Source organism: Loxodonta africana, chromosome 25, assembly GCF_030014295.1.
Source record: "Loxodonta africana isolate mLoxAfr1 chromosome 25, mLoxAfr1.hap2, whole genome shotgun sequence".
Lineage (NCBI taxonomy): Eukaryota > Metazoa > Chordata > Mammalia > Proboscidea > Elephantidae > Loxodonta > Loxodonta africana.
The window spans coordinates 13,986,212-14,004,023 of NC_087366.1; positions in this window are offsets into that span (position 1 = coordinate 13,986,212).

The window sequence follows — 17,812 nt, forward strand, 5'->3', positions numbered from 1 at the left end:
CAGGTGCTCCTTGGAAACTCTGTGGGGCAGTTCTCTGTCCTATAGGGTTGGTATCAGTCGGAATTGACATGAGGGCAGTGGATTTTTTTTTAAGTCTTTATGGAACCAGACTGCCACATCTTTCTCTCAGTGGAACGGCTGGTGGGTTCAAACTGCAGTCTTTCAGTTAGCAGCTTAACACTTAACTATTTTGCCACGAGGGCTCCCTGTTTTTATATTACAAAAACAAAAAAAAAACAAAACATTGCCTTCAAGTCAATTCCAACTCATAGCAACCCTGTAGGACAGAGAACTGCCCCATAAGGTTTTCAAGGAATGGCTGGCAGATTTGAACTGCTGACCTTTTGGTTAGCATCCAAGTTCTTAACCACTGCACCACCAGGGCTCCGATTTTATATGTTAGCATCTATTTTGTATATTAAACCCAGCGCCGTCGCTATCTATTAATTCTTCTCGTCAGTGATCTAAACTGCTGCCAGTCTGGAGCTTTTGGTGCCAAGGAGGAAGATGATGGAAGGGGAAAAAACAGAAAAATGTTTTGTTTTGGGCCCAACATGACTTGCCATATCTTGACTATCAGAAAAAAGCTTGACTAATTCCTTATCACGTAGTTGAGTCCATCCAATGTACTACCAATATGCCATCCAATAACTTTTTACTGCATGGTACGTAACTGGAAATGTTACAACATGAGTTTTCAGTAGTTTGTGAGAAGATATGAGGTTTTAGTCTTATAATTCAAAACAGTTTAAAGATTCCTTGTGAAATTATTTTATTGACTCCTTAATTTTCCTGCCCGGATTGGATTGTGCTAATTAAATTTTAATCTTTCAAGCATATGCTATGATTTGGTGCAATGCATATACAATTTTATGTAGGAATTAGTGTTCATACAACTCTCATAGTATTGACTGTACCACAGAATTTAAACTAATAATACTGAAAAGGATGTTTACCATCAAGATCCCTATGGCACTTTAAAAGATCAATCGGCTTGGCACTTTGGAAAATTTAAATTAAATTGATGATGTCTTATTACATTCTCTTTGGTGATTATAATTGCACAGAAGTAGAATATAAATCTTAAGAAAACTAGCTCTGAAAGGCTAACTAATGGAAAACATGATAGATGCCCAATATAGACATTGTGACTTCTGTTCATCACCGACGAAGTGTTTAATCATTTGAATTTTCTCTTCATTGTTATCTGAAGTAAGCCCACCTGATCTCAAATAATATTAAAAACAAGATTCAAAGCTGTGAAGCTGATTATAAATACAAAAATGCATATGTTTACTTAAAATATTAACTTATTTTCATATAATAATTTTCAGAATAAGTCCAAAATCATTAACTTATGGGAAATAAGCTACAATATCAGTATACATCTGCCCTTCCTATGTACTAAAGTAAAAACGATGTTTATAAAATTACATATTTCTTTTAAAACAAAAAGTTATTAACCTGAAGTATGGTTTAGAAAAATATGTTTTACAGATATGGCAATGATAAATTATTTCCTTTAAAATCTTCTATATAGTTTGGAGGAAAAAATGTCATTTTAATGAAAAAAGGGCCTTCTCTAAAAGTCAGTAATAATTCTTACTAAAAAGTCTTAGGGAACTCGAAATAGAAAGATACTTTCTTTATCCAAGATGTGTGCTTTCAAAGTCAATCTATATTTTAATCAATATGACAAGAATGAAAATGATACAATTTGAAACTCTAGCAATTAAAAAAAGAAAAAAAATCATCAGCTAAAATTGGATAGAGAAGACAAACCAATTGTCATTTGCTTTCAATATCTATTGTGCCTACCTGTCGATAACCCGTTAAAGCTATCCTGAAAAAAGAGAGCATATTTAGAGTTAGAACAAGAAAAATAATCTGGTTAAAAATAAATTCATCAGGAATTAGGCAAGACCTACATGAAAGAATATGTAGTAATTTTTTGAGGAATATAAGCCATGAGAGACATAGATATGATAGGAATGAAAGAACAAAACACTATAAATTATATCATCCTAATGTTTTTGTTTTAAAATTTCAAATGTCAAAATTGAAAAACCAGTCGCTCCTGCAGCATGCACAGCTTTCTCAGTAACCAGCTCCCGTAGCGAGGAGGGCTTATCCTGCACCCAGTTTCTGCAGTACAGCAGCCGACAGGTTCCCAGGAGGTGAAACTTCCCTCCCCCACCCCAAAAGGCTGTTTGGTAGCAGAGCGCCTCCAACGAAACATCTTCCCTTTTTCAGCAATTTCTGACACCCTGGAGTAGTCCGAATTGACTCGACAGCACTGGGTTTTGGGTTAGAGTAAAAAAAAAAAAAAAATTAACAGCCTGCTGGCCAAATTCAGTCCACCGCTTGTTTTTGTAAATAAAGTTGAATTGAAACACAGTCACACCTATTCCTTTAGTCAGTTTTACCAGTAACTTTTGCACAGCTGCAGAGTTGTCAATGAGGTATGCTATTCCATCCAGATCACACGATAAAAAGATTATACATCTGTGTTTGGTGGAGGTATGGAGAACATTTGCTGGCAGAAAAGTAAAGTGTTAGCACCTTTTTAGAAAGCAGCATCTATATGTTAAAATTAAACATATCATATTGTATACGAAGTAGAAATGTTACTCCAGGGAAACTATTTCAAAGAACTAAAAGCAACAAACGAGAGAATGAGAAAGGCCTACCTTGTTTTTGCACAAATAATGCATACCTTCTGCCTTCGTCTGCCAGACTAGCTCTCTCGCGTACCCCGCAGCACCAGAGACGCTCTAACAAGTGCTGCCATGCCAATCCTCTTTCACGTGGTGCTGTAAAAAAAAAATTAGCAAAGTGTGCTTATGAAAATACCTCACAGGGGGAAGGCACAGACAGCAAACAAATGCAGAATGCAAGCGTTATTTGAGTAAAAACATGCTATGTATATATACCAAGATATTTTTTGCAGTATTGTTCATGTTATTAAAATACTGAAAAAATACACCTATAGTGAAATAACTAAAAATACTATCACATATTCATTTTATAAAATATGATGTGAACCTTTCCAAGAATAATTACGCCTCTATACCAGATGGCCTGGTTAGAATTCAGCCAAATATTTTTGTATAAGAATATCTAAGTGCAGAAAACAAACAAACCCGTTGCCGTCAAGTTGATTCCAACTCATAGCGACCCTGTAGGACAGAGTAAAACTGCCCACAGGGTTTCCAAAGGAGTGCCTGATGGATTCAAACTGCTGACCTTTAGGTTAGCAGCCAAACTCTTAACCACTTGACTATGATTTGATCTGCTCTGATTTTTTGTAAGTTTTTGTAAAAACAAACCATGTTTTAATAGGAATATATGTATGGATCTAGGTGTTGCTTTACATGAGAAGTCCTTTTTATTCCAAAAGTATATGTCAGCTGCCATATCTATGTACACACAAGCGGAAGGATACATACTAAATCAGTTGTCAAATTTTCAATAATTAGTGAATGAGGGAAATTAAAAGCTTAAAGACTATTATTAGTCTTGAAACCTGCCTTGGAAATAACTCAGAAAGAGGCTGAGTGTGTATGTACAAAAATGGCATGGGGGAGTGTCTGACCTCCTCTAACAAGGAGAGAGAAGAATCAAGATCAACAGCCAGAGGCTAATTCCCATGACGTGGAAGTCAGACATGCCACCTCTCTCCACGGTCATTACCAATCCTGACACCAATCATCCCTCCCACAGCTCTCTCTACTTCTGTGCTGGGTTTGAGGAATCATTGCAATAGCTACACAGAACTCAAAGATAATATTCACGTTTGTACAGTGATTTTTTTAACACTGCTTTAGAACTTATTCATTGAGGTATATTAATTTCAGTTATCATATTTTTTGTTCTAAAACGTCCATTTAGTTTTTTGTAGCTTGCATTACTTTGCTGAGATTTTCTATTTTTTCATTTGTTTCAAATATTTCATAATTGCTTGTTGAAGCATTTTTATGATGATTGCTTTGAAATCATTGTCAGAAAATTTTAACAGCAGTGTCATTTCTGTGTTGAATTTTGTCTTAGTTATCTAGTGCTGCTGTATCAGAAATACCACAAGTGGATGGCTTTAACAAAGAGAAATTTATTTTCTCACAGTCTAGTAGGTTAAAATCCCAAATTCAGAGCTCCAGGGGAAGGCTTTCTCTCTCTGTCAGCCTTCCCATCACTCTTCCCCCAGAATAGGAGTTCTCTGAGCAGGGACTCCAGGTCCAAAGGACGTGTTCTCCTCCCAGCACTGATTTCTTGGTTGTATGAGGCCCCCCTCTCTTCTCACTTCCCTTTCCTTTTTATCTCTTGAGAGAAAAAAGGTGGTATAGGCCACACCCGAAGGAAACTCCCTTTACAGTGGATCAGGGATGTAACCTGGGTAAGGCTGCTACAATCCCACCCTAATCCTCTTTAACGTAAAATTACAATCACGAAATGGAGGACAACCCCACAATACTGGTAATCATGGCCTAACCAAGTTGACACATATTTTGGGGGGACATGATTCAATTCATGACAGCCTCTATTAATTAATTGTCTTTTGTGTTCAGTTTGAGAGCTTCTTAGTTCTTGGTATGACACGTGATTTTCAGTTGAAGCTTGGATATTTTGGGTACTATGTTATAAGACAGGGATCTTGTTTAAATCTCATGTGTCAGCAGGTGTCCTCTGACCCAGCTCTGTAGGTGAAGGGGATTGCTACCTGGTTACTATCAGGTATGTGTGGAAGTCTAGGCTTTCCACTGGGACTCCATGAACAAAGTATGGATGGGCAATGGTTTTCTCCTGTGGTGTGACTAGAACACAGGGTTATGGCTTAAAAAGTTTTCTGCATCTACCCTAGACCTTTGGCCAGAAAGGAGAAGCTTTTCTTGGGCCTTGTGTGTGTCTGTGTGTGTGTGTGTGCATCCGTTAGCATTTCCGGGTTACTCGCATCTCCAGTAACTCATTTGGGATATATCAAGGAGAAAGAAAACTTAGGGAACTCACCACCACACTCTTCCTTTTTTCTCCACCTTTTAGAGTCCATTCATGCTTGTTTCATGCATGTTGTCCAGAGATTTTAGTTATACTTAGCAGGAAGAATAGAGAAAAATATCCCCAAATCGAAATCATACCATCTTAGAAAGAAATATAACCATTCTCTTCTTTTTAAGTTGGCAAAGACATATGAGGGGAAAAAACAAAGGAAAAAAAAACTACTAAGAAAACAGAACTCTATATACTCTTTTTGCTTTTATTCCTTAGGAGAATTTGTCACCTAATTATTCCTAGAATTTATAGAGGAGGCTTTTACAGGAGTTGCATTATTGCTGCTGCTATGTGACTATTCATTTCTTCCCAGCTTTCTACTTTTCATATTCCATCATTAGGATGAGGGTAAAACATGCATCTGGGCCAGGGGTAGCCTAGGCAAAAAGTGAAAATAGGTAAATTATTTTGTTCTGTCCCAACTTTGGCCTGTTTACTACTAACTTTTCTCTTTTTAGGTTTCTCTTCCTTAGAGACCTAAAATCCGTCTGTGGCCCCTGCTCTCTGTGAACTCCTATTGCCGATGGCAGCATGGCTATGGTAAGTGAAAATCCTCTAGCCCATACTTTCTTCTGCTTAAATAAATGTTCTTAACCTATGTTTCTCTCTCTAGGGACTCTTTCTGACAGCTAATTATCTAATTCAACCCGATAAGACACTGGGTTGTTAAACCTCCCAAGTCATATACTTTCATCTAATAAAGATTTTTCTGAAGGTCATATTGTAACTCAAAGGAGTTTCTGAAACAGGAATGTCAGGCACAGGGCTGGCTGGACCCATGGGGGTTGTGGGTTATTGGGGAGATTGATTTTGTGCTTAGAGTGTTCGAAGTCTCATAATTCACAACGTATATGTGGTGCTCTGGCCCTGATTTGAGGATGCTTTTCCAGAGTACATATTAGATAAACACTGTTATATTGGGGAGATGTCAGTTTCCAGGCCCCATTTACATGTATTGTTAGGGTCTTGAGAGTACGTCATCACTGACAAATAGAAGCTCCTCCCCAGCATACACTTTACCTTTCCACTTCCCTGTTTTGAGTTGGAATTAAAGCTTACTTTAATCTCCATGATAAGCATTCCTAAAAGTTTGATAGGGCAAAAGCAAAAAAAATCGTGTTTTTTTTTTTTAAGGGTGTAGTCTACCAAAATCAGTACTATCAGCTTTTCCCTTAGAGTCATTTTTTCTGGAAGAAACCATGAAGTCAGGATCCTAGCTTGAAAAACAAACAAATCAACAACAAAAAACACGACAGAACAAACAAAAACAACAATGCAAAATTGCTTTTGTAGAATGAACTGAGACTCAAGATGTCAAGTCACATTAAGTGATATTATGTTTCTCTCTTTCCTCACTTGCTTCCTAGGTTCGTGGCTCCCTCCCTCTCGTCTGCTTCTCTTACCCCTTCTTTTTCTTCTTTGTTTCCATTCTCTCTCACACCTTCTTTAGTCTCTCTTGCCTTCCTTCTTCTCACTTCATATTGGTTTCTCTAAAAGAAGACAATCTTGGTCACTAACCATTCACCTGTGGGTCTTATGTGGTATAAAATAAGGGAAGAGTGAACTATGAGCCATGAGCCTCACTTAATTCATGATCTGACGTAAGCACTCTTACTCAGTGCCTTGCACCTGAAGGTTATCTTAAATGCTGGCCCCAGATCTCAAGTACCTACCAGAGTACTAGGATGTGAATTCCACCCAGTGGCACCAACCACCCCATGGATGTTACACCCATTTATCCTGATCAAGTCACAAACACAAGACACATGGACAGTGCTGGCAATACTAAAAGTCATTTTAATTACTCACAGGCAAAAATTAGCGGTCTTCCCTGGCTCAAAAGCTGTCCAGGCAGGATGGAAAATTTCCACGGTTGCCTCCTCTCTTTGCAGTGTGGACAAAGGACCCTGAGGACCTTCTTCCACCTGGTTTTATAGTCCAGGACTTGTATATTTCACTGCATAGAGTGCAAGCATGCTTTCCCTGCTTGATCTCCTAAAGAAGGGGTTAATCAGGCATGGGGGTGTCAGCTCAGCATTGTTAACTAAGATTATATCTCTTTAGCTCTGCTGCTTATTTAGGCAAACCATTAAGATTCAGAAAGTGGGGTACAATGGCTTTTTCTGAAGCCCAAAAATGCTAGCAGGGAAGAAGGAATGAGGAGTGATTATAGCTATTCGGGCCATCCAAAGAATTGCCTCCTCTCACTCAGGACACTTGCTCAGCTTTCACAGAACTATGGCTGAGGTCCTGCAAGCATCACTAAACTAAACATAGAATAGTTCTAGCCTTTTACACTTGTAGCATAATCTTAGTCTGAATTCCATTTAGCAGCTAGTTTTCCAACTTCTACATTTATAGAAGCAGAACTTCTTCTCTATGAGAAAACATGGACAGTAAAAATCAAATCCTTACAAATAACTTAATCTTTCTAATAATAAACCAAAAAACCAAACTCTTTGCGATTGAGTCAATTCTGACTCATTATATTTAATGGGAATCCTGCTATGTCTTAGGCACCATGCTAGGAAAATTATGTGAGATCTAACCCAAACAAGAAACTTCTAAATGTAGGTTATAGCAATTCATTTTAAGAACTGAGAAAGCCAAGGTCTACAGGAGTTAAGATACTTGGTGTCTCAGGAAAAGACAACTTGCAGTGTGGTCAGTAAGACAGAGGCATAATATGCTGACCATGCTATCAAATTTTAATCTGGAGTTTTAGACAAACAGCTATTTTTGTTTGTTTTTTTGAGAAAAGCATTTTTTTTTCCTCAGCAGTCAAAACCAGGATGTGAAATCATATGATCAAGGGGTCTTAACCAAGTGACCATCTGTACCCCTCAAAATACAAGTACTCAGGAAGAGTGCTGTCTGGGTGCTATTGCCAACAAGATGTTTTTGCAAGATAGACAAAGAAAATACATGTAAGCTTCTTGTGGCCATGATCTAATCATTTTGTGAAACTATCTGCAATCACTGACTATAGTATTAATAATCAGTAACCAATCAGAATGTGATTATTATAATATTCATGGATTTTCCTGTAATTGCCCTCCCTGTGGTTTGGTTCCTCTTTCTACCCCATAAGAAGACCTGTATAATGAAACTGTCCCGGGACTACTTGGTTCCATTTTCAATGGGCTACATAGGTCCCCAACTGCAATTATTTTAAACCATTAATAAACCTCTCCGATTTAACTTGAAACAACATTCAAGTTTTTCTCTACACCATTGTCCATAAGTCAAAGCTGGTAAATGGCAAAGCTAGAATTCAGATTGAATCGTCTAGCTTGTTCCGTTGTTCTTCGCTATTTCTTCAACTACAAAATGGAATCAAGTACAAATGGTGGCAGCGCATCAAGGGCCATTCCAAAATCTTGTTTTTAATTTGTAATCACAAAGCGAACTTGATGGCTAGAACTGCCTGCATATGTCTAGCAACATAAGAGGCAGCCATTCAGAGTTGCAGACCAAATCATGTCTTTGTTTTCTTTGCTCTTTCTTTCTGCAACCCACCTTTCCTCGATCCCTCCCCCTCCGGAGCCTAGAGAAAAGAAGGGCCAAGATTACTCACTTTAGCCAATGCGACTACACAATCAGTTTGAGCAGAAGTTTTAGCAGAAAAGCAGATAGAATGTGATTGAGAAAATCAGATTTGAGGATTATCTATGGATTTCATTTTCTATTTTACCCCAAGATAGTAAAAAGTTGACTATATCTTTATCACTTGTCCTTACTAATTTATTTATCTCTTAGGATTCCTATAATACCTTCCCTGTAGATATGTTTGGGAATTTTAGAATTTAATATCATAAAATGTGAGAAATATGTTTGTTTAAATGGTTCCGTATGTGAATGTTCCTCTAGGATCATATATAAGGTGACCAAAAGGACTCTAGATGTTAACTAAGAAAAAAGTTGAGTATTTAGCTTCATATATCACATAATTACATTAAATAAAAATACCTAGAGAGATTTAATGACATATTAATTTAACTTTACATTTTTCTTCTTTTTTTTTTTAATTTATAATTTGGTAACTTGGAATTAGCTGAAGAGTTCAATTTTATTGATTAGCAGACCAGTTGAAGGAGCCAGAAATATATAGACGTGTGTGTTTTTTTAAACAGGCATTCATCCATGTAATAAATTCAATACCATCACTACATATTATTTCTAACACAAAGTAAAAACATTTGACAAATAGACTATAAGCTGAAAGAGTTTTAAAATAATCAAAAGTGAGGGAGATTTGTTAGATAAATTAGAAAAATACAGTACTGCTGTTTTGATTAATTACTTTGCCTACTGCTCATTTTTAAGAGACAGAGAAGCTTCCTAATTTTCAGTCTCAATTTTGCTCAAATAAATACATGTTATAATGAAGCATTAGATTTTAGTTTATAGATCAAATTAAATTCTAAGAAGTTTGCTGCCCTTGAATCCTGTGTACAGAAAATGTGTATAGTGTGAACCCTGGCACAGTGGATAATGTGCTTGACTGCTAACCAAAGTGTCAGTGGCTCGAAATCATCTGCAACTCCATGGGTGAAAAATGTGGCAGACTGCTTTCATAAAGATTTACAGCCTTGGAAATCCTATTGGGTCACTTTGCGTAGGAATCCACTAGATGACAGTGGGCCATATGAACAGATCATTTAAACACCCTGAACTTCTGCTTCCCCTTCATTATAATAGAATAATCAACACCAGGCTGGCCTAGCTCAAAAGTTATTTCAGGACCAAAGATGCTGATGTAAATAAAACTGCCTTGAAAAACTATGTAACATTATACAAATGGAAGTTATTACAATAAATATGGAAACTGAATCATTAGTCATGATACACTTTTGTAATGGTTACTGAAAGAGAATTACAAATAACTTATTATGCTTCTTATTTGATCACTCTTCAACCATTGAAATACATCACGTATTCTCAAGTGTGTTTCTATGAAACAATAATTGATAATTTTGGCATTTTTGGATAGAATGATAAGTTACAGCAAGGAATACATCCTTTTTTCCCAAACAAGTCATGAATAGAATTATCAGTATTAAAAAAAAAAAATGATTCCTGGGCGAAATGAGCTATGAATGTGCGTAGACAAAGTAGATATGGATATATTTTCTTTATTTTTATAGACAAAAAAAAAGCACATTTTGTCATAATTGTGTAATATGGTATAACGAAAGTAAAAAAGTATTCAGTATCTCTCTCTTCTCTTCATATAAATAAATTAAGCTCACAGTTTGTGTTATCTGTGATAATATCTAATTTATCCCTATGTCAGCCATATGACTAAGGTTTATTTTTGGCAAAAAAAAAAAAAAGAAAAGCTATCAAAAAGATCCACTAAAGCGAGCTGATTTTATTTGTTCTGTAAGTACAGTGAACATCTGTCAGTCTATATTTTTTAAATCAATAGCTTTATTTCATATACGTATCTTTTACTTTGACAATCATGCATTACCCCTTTTACAATGCATTTCTAACGTGTTGAAGAATTACTTACGTCCTCTCCCCTGTGCTTTTACTAAACATGTACCATTATCATAGCAATGTAATTGTCTGTATATTTACCCTTCATCTCACATAGATTGGATTCTATGATAGAAAGAATTGTGATTTTTTTTTTTAATCGTCAGATACTAGCCCATTTCTTAGGTGCATAGGTACTTAAAAATATATGCTGTGCAATTTAAATAAAGTTCAAGTAAAATTAATATGAAATCAAACACATATGACAATAAAAATCGATCATTTACAATAAGGGAAAACAGAAAATCTGATAACCAAACACAAAGAACCACAAGGTACAGGAATTTAAAACCATTTCTCCTAGAGCCACTCAGGCATGCATCTTTTGCTTCCCAAAATACTGCTAATTTAAAAGACAATACAAAGATGCTAGGTGTCGATAACTCAGTCAAATGAGAAACCTTCTGAAACTTTACATTTTTAGAGATACTGATGTGTGTATTATAATAAAAATCTTTTAAAACATGCTATTTCTTTATTAAAGGTCTGAAAATACAAATTATTTTTATTATCTTCTTTTTAATATTTTCTAAACAGATTTATATTTAAATGATTTTTTTTTTATTTACTCATTTGCTCACTTACTTCCATCCTTATTTATTTATTATTTGGGAGTTTACAAAGTAAAATTCATTTATTTGGTAAAAGTTCTTACATAGTGCCCACCAAACACAAGGTGCTACGTATACACATGAATCCAAGTGTGCCTGAGTGTGAAACCATTCAACAGTACCTTTTCAATGTGCAGAAAAAGAAAGAATAACTTTTTGTATATAGAAATGATAACTGTTTCAAGAAAGAATAAAAACTTTTTAAATTGGAAAAAAAATACAGGTCTAGGTTGTACATAGTCAGCCATTGACTTAAAAATTGTTTATGCATGAGAAATCTAATATAAAAACAAGGACTCCTAAGATATTTTACCAGATATGTAAAGAATGTATTTAAACCCCATTTAATCAGGCATCAGTTAGCTAACCTCCACCTGGTACAAAGGGCAAGTAGCATATACATCACTGTCTTTCTAAAATGTCCTAACTAATACCCATTTTGAGTCATGACACATCAGCAAATGAAAGTCCTGACTACATCCATGTCATTAAGGTCCACTCTACTTTGAGGAGTTGTCTTCCAACCTGAGGGGCTAATCTTTCAACTAAAAATGAGAAGAAACAGCTGCAAACATCTGTTAATAATAGGAATGTGGAATGTATGAAGTATGAATCTAGGAAAATCAGAAATCTTCAAAAATGAAATGGAATGCAGAAACATCAATATCCTAGTCATTAGTGAGCTGAAATGTACTGGTATTGTCCATTTTGAGTCAGACAATCATATGGCCTACTATGCCAGGAATGGTAAATTGAAGAGGAAAGGTGTTGCATTCATCAGCAAAAAGGATATTTCGAAATCTATCCTAAAGTACAATGATGTCAGTGATAAGATAATATCCATAGGCCTATAAGGAAGACTATTACTCTAATTTACACGCCAACCACTGAGGCCAAAAATGAAGAAACTTAAGATTTTTACCAACTTCTGCAGTCTGAAATTGATTGAATGTGTAATGAGGATGCATTGATAATTGCTGGTAACTGGAATGTGAAAGTTAGAAACAAAGAAGGATCGATAGTTGGAAAACAGGGACTCTTTGATAGAAATGATGCCAGAGATCCATGACAGAATTTTGCAAGACCAGTGAGTTCTTCATTGCAAATACCTTTTTCCAACAACATAAACTGTGGACGTCACCAGATGGAATACACAGGAATCAAATCAACTGCATCTGTGGAAAGACACAATGGAAAATCATAATATCATCAGGCAGAACAAGGCCAGGTGCCGACTGCAGAACAGATCATCAGTTGCTAATGTGCAAGTTCAAGTGGAAGCTGAAGAAAACTAAAACAAGTCCACAAGAGCCAAAGTATGACCTTGAGTATATCCCACCTGAATTCAGAGACCATCTCAAGAATAGATATGATGCACTGAACACCAATGACAGAAGACCAGACAAGTTGTGGAATGACATCACGGACATCATACATGAAGAAAGCAAGAAGTCATTAAAGAGAGGAAAGAAAGAAAAGACAAAATGGATGTCAGAAGAGACTCTGAAACTTGCTCTTGAACATCAAGTAGCTAAGGGAAACAGAAGAAATGAAGAAGTAAAAGAGCTGAAGAGAGGAATTCAAAGGGTGGCTCAAGAAGACAAAGTAAAGTATTATAAGACATGTACAAAGACCTGGAGTTAGAAAACCAAAAGGGAAGAACACGCTTGGTATTTCTCAAGCTGAAAGAACTGAAGAAAAAGTTCAAGTCTCAAGATGCAATAATGAAGGATGCAATAAGGGCAAAATAATGTACAATGCAGGAAGCATTGAAAGAAGATAGAAGGAAAACACAGATTCACTGTACCAAAAAGAATTGGTAGATAGATGTTCAACCATTTCAAGAGGTAGCATACAATCAAGAATCGATGGTAAAGAAGGAAGAAATCCAAGCTGAACTGAAGACACTGACGAAAAAACAAGGCTCTAGGAATTGACAGAATACCAACTGAGATGTTCCAATTTACAGATGCAACGCTGAAAGTGTTCATTCATCTATACCAAGAAATAAGGTACAACTACCTTACCAACAGACTGAAAGAGATCCTATTTATGCCTATTCTGAAGGAAGGTGATCCAACCAACTGTGGAAATTATCAAACAGTATCATTAATATCAAGTCTAAGTAATATTTTCCTGAAGATCATTCAAAAGCAGTTGCAGCAAGCAGTACATCAAGAGGGTAATGCTGGAAATTCAAGCTAGACTCAGATGACAAATTGAAATAAGGGATATCATTGCTCATGACAGATTTTGGCTAAAAGCAGAGAATACCAGCAAGATGTTTACCTGTGTTTTATTGACTATACAAAGGCATTTGACTGTGTGGATCATAACAATTTACGGATAATATTTTAAAGAATGGGAGTTCCAGAACACTTAACTGTGCTCATGAGGAACCTGCACCTAGATCGAGAGGCAGTCATTTAAACAGTATAAGGGAACACTGAGTGATTTAAAATCAGAAAAGGCGTGAGTCAGGGTTGTATCCTTTCATCATACTTATTCAATCCGTATGCTGAGCAAACAATACAAGAAGCTGGACTATATGAAGAACAGGCACCAGAATTGAAGGAAGACTCATTAAAAATCTGTGATATGCAGATGACACAACCTTGGCTGCTGAAAATGAAGAGGAATTGAGGCACTTACTTCAGTATGGATTACACCTCAACATAAAGAAAACAAAAATCCTCACAATTGGACCAATAAACAACATAATGATAAACAGAGAAAAGTTTGAAGTTGTCAAGGACTTCATTGTTCTTAGATCTATAATCGACATATGTGGAAGCAGCCGTCGAGAAACCAAATGACACATTGCATTGGGCAAAGCTGCCTCAGGAGATCTCTTTAAAGTGTTAAAAAGCAAAGATGTCACCTTGAATACTTAGGTGAGCCTGACCCAAGCCATGGTGTTTTCAATTACCTCATATGCATGTGAAAGCTGGACAATGAACAAGAAAGACCAAAGAAGAATTGATGCCTTTGAATTATGGTGTTGGCGAAGAATATTGAATACACTGTGGACTGCCAAAAGGACGAACAAATCTGTCTTGGAACAAGTGCAGCCAGAGTGCTCCTTAGAAGCTAGGATGGGAAACTTTGTCTCATATAATTTGCACATGTTATCAGGAGGGATCAGCCACTGGAGAAGGGCATCATGCTTGGTAAAATAGAGGATTAGCAAGAAAGAGGAAGACCCTGAAGGAGCTGGACTGACAGAGTAGCTGCAACAATAGGCTCGAGCATAACAAGGATTGTGAGGATGGTGCAGGACCAGGCCATGTTTCATTCGGTTGTGCATGAGGTTCTTATGAGTTGGAGCCAACTTGAGGGCACCTAATAACCACCACCACCACCACCACCACCATCAAGGTCCAGATGTAGCAAATTCTCAAAACTGGTTAGCTACCTCTTATAAATAATGTCCTAAAACAGTAACAGACACATAATAACTACAGAAAAAAATTTCTCTAAATCCCCTCTACTTCCATAAACATTTCAAAATAATCGATCACTTGTGGGCCACAATTGACTGTGGAAGTGGCATCTAGTGTACTAATCTCTATATTTAAAGAGAAAGAATGATAGTCTTTCTGCCACAGAAGGAGTAGATATACACGAAAGTATTATCTAGTGTTTCTCAATTTTGAAAATTCCATTCAATAGGAAGTTAGACCATAATTAGCTATAGAGTTTCCAAAGAAATTGTCTCTCTGCTTCTTTCTGTGATAAGTCACAAAAGACAATCGGATGAACCACTTATACATATATCATTAAGTCTCTATTTCAAAATGTAATTTATGGAGGAAATAAAAGGATGTAATTACTCATAGTCTCAAAATTGGTGATTTTCCTTTTTTGGGTTCCAAAAAAACTAGTTTCATTTCATTTTTTAAGAATGAAATGGAATTATGTGATGAGATCCTGATCATTTTTATATAGGGACCATACAACATAAGTTTAATTCCCAATAGCTGTGTGATTTGGGATGTTATTTTATGCCACCTGCCTTATTTCTTTATTTGCAAGCAGGCAAAACAATGGCAACTATCTCATAAAGTTGTTCTGAAAATTAATTGAGTTTATAAATATTAAGAACATAGGACAGTGCTAGGTACAGTGGAAGTGCTACATAAATGTAATTTCCTCATTTTTTCATTTAGTTTTTAACATTTTGAATAAAAGTTAATATTATAACTATTAATTTTTTAAGTAGACATCATTCCAAAACATTACTTCTAATGTAATCAAGAACTTGACAATATATTTAACATTTTGAAAGCGTGTCAGTTATTTTATTTCTGTAAAAGAGTAAAATCTGACATTGTCAGCCTTACTAATATCTTCAATCTAATGTTTAGTGACTGAAAAAGAGCTACACTTTATAACTGATGAGATCTCACTCGGGAGTCAGAATTGCCACTTTGATAACAATATTGCATTTCTAACATGAGTTTCTGAACTATGATATTAACCCTTGAACATTCTACACCATGCCAGTATGGCTTTAATGCTAACACAATTTGAAAAATAAAGATGTCAAGCAAACAACTGGAATTTATTTCTTAAATGTGTGCTTTTTTCTAAATAGAATTATTTTGGCTTTTTTTTTATTTGAATTTATTTGTTGCATTAATTTTACTTTGGCTTATGTTTATAGGAGAAGGAAGGCCGAGTGATCCTGGGATCTAACTCAGTGAAATGGCGACACAAGTCCAGATGCACTAGGATGGCTCAAGGTCAGAGTTTATGCTACTTGTATTATTCTTTTACCTTTCCGTGTACCCAGGGGCTTATACTATAAACCTGGAGCGCAAAGAAGTGAAAATTCTAAGTAGTCATGTTACTAATATCTAGGAATTTGAGAATAAGAGACTAACACCTTGGATGCCTTTCCACTAAAATTTGGGAGAATGGGAGAGAAAGATTTTTTCCCCCATTTAAGAGACTGTGAATCGCCTCAATCTCTTAGAGAGACTCAGAGAGCTTCAAAAGTAGAATAGCACAGAGTACCCTGCTTAATCAGAAAATCGGACGAGTCTGCCCCTAGAACAGAGAACAAAGATCAGATAAAGTAGAAGCCAGGATAGCAGAAAAAGACTGGTTCATGTTCATGAACAAAGGAAATGGGATGCTCCATATGACAGCCAAAACATTAAATTCCCAATCCCGTTTAGTTTCCACTTTCCGAACCAGATTGAATGGGATTATAATGAGCTTGCTGAGATGTAGTTTATGTACTGGTAGGGACCATAGTTGAATGGACTCAAAGTATGGCTTTGCATTTGATAGTTTCCTTATCTGTAAAATGAGTATGATAATATTGACCTCAAAGGCAGGGTTTATGCAAAATTCTTAAGTGCAGTTATGTGCTCTTCCTATAATTCTGAGAATAAGGTCAACACATAAAATGATGTGATGTTCTTATTATATTTGCCTTGTAATTTACACACCATACTGTTGAAATTAACTGTTTCAAACAGCAACAGCTATAAACTGTTAACAATGAACAGTTTTTTTGTATTCTTCTTTTTAGTCTTTTATTTCCATTATTAGTGATAATGGATCTTTAAAAAGTATAGAATTGTGGAGACTCTTAGAATCAAAACCAGGAACTGATATATATTACCCAATTAAAAATAACAGCACTCAAAGAGGTTTTAAAAAAAAATAGCATATTGACTTAAATATATAAAATAATTTATTATATGTACCTTTGTTGTTTTTGTTGTTAGGTGCCATCTTTTAGTTTCTGACTCATAGGGACCCTATGTACATCAAAACAAAATGCTGCCTGGTCATTCACCATCCTCACAATCGTTGTTATGCTTGAGCCCATTGTTGCAGCCACTGTGTCAGTCCAGCTCATTCAGTGTCTTCCTCTTTTTTGCCGACCCTTTACTCTACCAAGCTTGATGTCCTTCTCCAGGGACTGGTCCATCTTGATAACATGTCTCAAGTACATGAGATGAAGTCTTGTTATCCTTGCTTCTAAGGAGTATTCTGGCTGTAATTCTACCAAGACAGATTTCTTTGTTTTTCTGGCAGTAAACAGTATATTTAATATTCTTCACCAATATCATAATTCAAAGGCATCAATTTTTTGGTCTTCCTTATTCATTGTCCATTTTTTTCATGAATATGAGACAATTGAAGATACCATGGCTTGTGTCAGGTGTACTTTAGTCCCCAAAGTGATGTCTTCGTTTTTAACACTTTAAAAAGGTCTTTTGCAGCAGATTTGCTCAATGCAATACTTCATTTGATTTCTTGATTGCTGCTTCCATGGGCGTTGACTGTGGATCTTTTCTCCCTTTATCATGATGTGGCTTATTGGTCTAGTTGTGAAGATTTTTGTTTTCTTTATGTTGAGGTTTGTAATCCAACTGAAGGCTATAGGTTTTGATCTTCATCAATAAGTACTTCAAGTCCTCTTCACTTTCAGCAAGCAAGGCTGTTTTATCTGCATATTGCAGGTTGTTAGTGAGTCTTCCTCCAATCCTGATGCCATGATATGGACAATTACTTTGACATCAAGTACTAACATTTAATCATTTTTCTCACCTTGGCTTATATGTCACTGCCGCACTGAACCATTCTCTGAC